A 5111-nucleotide genomic window follows, 5' to 3' on the forward strand; every position below is an offset into this window, starting at 1 on the left:
AATTGCCATGGTCATGAGTCTGGTTTAAAATTTGATTTACGACTTGAGAAAGGGTGGAAAAGGGGGAGGAAACCATTCTCAACAAATCTCATCCATTCACTTGGGGTGCAAAGCAAGCTGGAATAGCAACTTGGAACAGGGTGGGCCGTTTCAATTAAACCAATTGAGGCTCTTCTTCGCCAACCATGTTATAATGAACGGGTGGAGGGAGAGAAAAGTCAAGAGGCAGGAAGACTTTGGTACGTGATTTACGAAACAATGAGTCGTTCATTCAAGCAGGCACTGACAAGGGAAAAAAATCTCCATACACCGTTTCAAAAAAAAACGAACTTACCTCCATTATTGATCCTCACGTGAGTCATGACGTTATTCTTATTAAACCACGACCACAACTTAATGTCAATCGGTCATTTCGCAGAGAGGTACCACGATCATTTGATGAGTTAAGGGTGCATTCAATGCCAAAATGGCTCAAAAAAAGATAGGCTTCGAAAAGTAACTCAATGATGAGTGAGCATTAAATAATGTTGGGGAATCCCGTCGATGATTGACTCACATTCCAAGGGTCCCAAAGGTTCTCTTGATGGGCCAATTCTGCATATATGAGCCAGTCCACCGTTGGAATACAACGGTCGGATATCAAATCGAACCTATTTACAAACTAGTGCTGGGGCGAATCCGGACTCGAGTCCGAGTCCACTCTATTTTGGGGAAATTGACCGGACTCGACCCCGGACTCGTCAAGAAAAAAAAACATTCATGTTTTCTTTAACTTTTTCAAGGCGAGCCTTTTTGCTTGAGATGGCTCTAGTAAAAGACTTGAATTCGGACTCGGCGATTCCGGCAAGAAGTAAAAAAAAGTCAAAGGACTCGCCCCAGCACTAATACAAACCCATCCATCCAAGAAATAAAAATGCCAAGTTTCAAGACGTTAATCCACAGACTCTCTCTCTGTCATACATTTCTGTTCATTGCCAACAAGTGATGTGCAATTTTGCTTCATCATGGGCTTCAAAGTATTGAACCGATTGCCTTCACCAAAGCGAAAGTTATTCTGGGTTGAAGATGGCGCCATTCTTCCGAGTCCCAAGTCTGTGTTTGCATTACTCTGAGTCTTGAAAAAGGTGACGCCAATGAGAAACCGGGAGAACTAGCAAACATATGACACAGACGGAGAACATCACTTCACATGGTTGGTGACTGATGAGAAAGCCAGCCTTAGGTATTAAGCACATTTCAAAAAAGCTTCGATTTCTTGGATTGTGCACTCGGACACAAAGGTTCTCATGATTGGCCTTGTAAGTAATTAAACGATCAGAAAGTGGACCATCAAGCATTTGACAATATGCAAAGGACCCAAAGCCCTCCAACTAAATGAGTGAAAAGGGCAGAGGATCAATATCATGCTCATGATGTAAAGGGTGACAATAAATCAAGAGCCACCTTTGGCGTATTAGGAACGATATTGAGGTAATGTTTTCATTCCAAGGGATTATTGAAAAAATTAATCGTATTCGACAGACAATCGCATTTCAGTCAACGAAAAGTGAAAGCAAGTCTTTGAATTTCGAGGGAAACTTTTGCAGAAGGCAATAAATGTGACCTTTAATTTCTTGCCACCCTATACATAATTACGATGGTCATGATCATAATGATGGAGAATTGAGAGTAGGATGAGAAAGCACAGATCATAGAACGACTAGATGTCGCATTGGCCCGACCTCAGTGCAGAGGAAAATGGATTTTGTGTCAACAACTCTGTACACCAAAAAAGAGGAGGGTGACTGCCTGATCAGTACTAACGACCTACAATCGCTGGGCCCTCAACGAACGCTATCAGTGACAAATTCACTCTGAATCCGGCCACGCTGGCGGATGAAAAAGCATGACTCACTGTACACCAAAATTTATGTATCAGCTGATGAAGGCAAGCGTTCGCATTTTTCCTTGCGCTATGCGAGGTCTAGTCATTATATGGTCTGTGTGCAGGGATGAGAAATTATTAAAAGCCATTTTCTACCACCTGGCAAAAATTGGTGGCAGAAAATGGCAGAAATTGGTCCAAAATAAGTGGCAGAAAATAGAATTCTTTGTATTATTCTAAATAAACTTTTTCTAGTATTTACGAACACTTCTGTTCATTTTTAAGCCTACCTGTATGTAGTTTTGACACGTTGGGATGGGTATTTTGCATCGAATGTGAGATACAACCACTAAACGTCATTCGTGTGTGATCGAATTTGAATTTTGCCACCGCAATCGATTGGAGTCAGGGACGTCATTTGACCTAAACTTTTTAAAGTCAAAATGACGACAATTGCATTGAAAAGAAAGTTATATCCTATTCAATAACAATTTTGATGAGTGTGAAAAAAAAAGTGTAAGTGTTGTGGCTAGGCCTAGGCCTGCAAGTGGTCTATGGATACTGTTATCAATTCAATCATCCATCATGATTGTTCTCTGTTGGTCTTGAGGCATCTTAATTTAAAGCACATTTCGTTGGTTAAAAAATTGTAAATGAATGGACTAAACAGAACAACCAGAAAAGTCTGGCCTCAGTTGGATCAAAGACATTAAACATTGACAAAGCTACAGCACCACATATTTAACGTATGCCTCTCAACAATGTTCAAAATATCCCAACTTGAAACAGAAGCCCGAGTCATACCACATAAATCGTCAATTGCTTGGGATCCTATGGGTCATTTGCCTTCTCATTAAATTCCAATCATTTTGGGGGCCAAACCGACCCTGTCGAAGTTTACAGTTACGAACAATGAAAGGGTTAATAAACTTGGTCACCTATTCCGCAAGCCCTCTTCAATCTGGCGAAGCATAATGCATTTAATTCAATCATTTCACAATAAGAGGGCGTGTTACGTGTTCGATCATATGTTTTCTGCCATGACATGAGAGTATTGGCTCCGTCCCGTATTGCAAGTTATGCTAGTCGAGTAGAATGGTTGGTTGACTTTTGCTTACTTTGGACAGGGGCTGATCAAACGCCAAACTCTGGCGTTGCTGGGCTCTCTTCGTAGGCTCCTCTGCTGTAGGCCACGTTCTAGCTCTCTGAAACGGCCAATCAATCCATTACAATCTAACTTCACGAGCATGATTTTTGCATTTTCTTTGGCAGTGAAAGTGAAGGCTGGCCATTGTTGGGCTCTTCGAATCGACATGAATCTACCAACCAGTCGCAAGAAATGCCTGCCTTTTCCGACCCAACCAATCGACCACTGAGTTATTTCCTAGTGATCTCCTTCAACTCGTTTTTACCGCTTCTCGTGAAGGCATGTCATACAGGACCTCTCAATGACCTCAAGTACGAGCCAAATTCAATTTCCAAGAAGCACTCTTCAGCCCAGAAATCGGCAAGGTTCAATGGGATTGGGCATAATGACGTCTCAGACCGACGCCTCGATTATTTACTGCTAGGCTCAAGATGTATAGAATTGCTGGGGACTTGGGAATGGTTAATCTGATAATCGATCGAGAACGACCAAACAAGAACAAGACCGCGAGTGGAATCTTCCCTGAGACTTCTCACAATAACTCCCGATTTTTGAGAAAGATCACATCTGAATGCATCTCCGTCTTCGATTAGAGCTAGTATATTGGAGTATGAACCAGCAGCCGAACTTCGAACTTCAACGAGAGCCATTGGCCAGTCACTTGAGAATAAGGAAAATCTCACTTTTAGGGTACTCGAGACATCTACAATGCTGCTGCGGGGATGAAACCATAAAGACGGGGGGAGGGCCCGTCTCGATCCCAAGATTCTTTTTGTGGGGATAAATCTTCTTAGGTAGCTCAATGAAAAAAAATGGGGTTTGTCCAGGGGTTTGAGGTCCAGACAATTTCGTAATTAAACCTCACAAGAGGCTTTTTTAGCGACCTGTACAACTTGGCTCATTGAACCATCAATCCCCTGATGCTCATGGAGCGACATTAGCTGCGCTTGTTGGAAGACAATAGAGCGTATTTAAGGCAACGATAGGTACAAGATAGAAACGGCCAAGCACTTCTTTTTCGACGATTGGCCTGATCGATTCCACGGAATTTCCTTCCTTCCTTCCAAACACTCATCTGGCACCTAATTGTGCTCGCGTCCAAATGTGTCGCTCCCGATCTTTTCTGGGAAGTTGAAATCAACTTAAGTTGGGACGGTTTTGTTGGCTCCGTTCCCTCAAGGTCGGTCAAAGCTCTCTACGAAGATGAGTATCCAAAGGCGAAGGAAAAAAAAAGACAGAAAGAGAGAGAGAGAGACAGTGAGAGAAGCATCTCGTGGTTACTTCGTACCACGCACTGCCCAGAATCGGTAAGCAAAGCGCTAAATAAAGTACATAGCACTTCTAAAACGGGTTCTTCACGCGATCTTAAAAAGCTTGGGGATGTCTGTATTTATTGTCTCTGTGTTTAGGCGGTTTTGCCAAATCAGCGAGACAAGTGTCATGTTCAACCTGTCAATACACACGTCCAGTTGTCGAGTACTCTAGCATATGAGGCGCTTTAGTGACGGGTGTAATGGCGTTTGGCGCCAGGGCTTTCGAAGAATTCGACTTTTTTATTGCTCGAGTTTGACGTATATAGGTATTTAATGGATGGAGAGAGAGCCGGAGAGAAAGAGTTTCGGGATCACTTGGGGTGGTCTGCCTTGGTCTGCCCTGTTCTGCCCTGGAGAAGAACAAGAAACTGGGCAATCATCGTTTTCATCTCTACAAACATTAGTTGATGAGCCATCACCCGTCAACCTTTCTTTATGGGCTCCAATCACACAAGGCTCTCATTATGCTTTATTAGGTCTATGATCCCTCTAATGGGGTTTCATCTCGGGGTCCATTTTTCCAAGATGGGGAGTTGCCAGACCCATCTACCATGAATCTCTAGAACGTCGGATAGATGGAAAGATGGATAGATGGATAGATAGATGGATGGAAGGATGGAAGGATGGAAGGATAGATCTACAATACAATAATCAGGTGCTCATTGAGTGCATGCATGCCTTATGGTGTGTGGCTTATAACCGAAAGATCCAACAAGCTCACCCAGTGACTGGCATTGAGTGGCACGGAAGCCACCAATTTAGCACACTCACACTGGTTTGTTGCCAC

This window comes from Tigriopus californicus, chromosome 9 (genome assembly GCF_007210705.1).
Source record: "Tigriopus californicus strain San Diego chromosome 9, Tcal_SD_v2.1, whole genome shotgun sequence".
In the NCBI taxonomy this organism is placed as follows: domain Eukaryota; kingdom Metazoa; phylum Arthropoda; class Copepoda; order Harpacticoida; family Harpacticidae; genus Tigriopus; species Tigriopus californicus.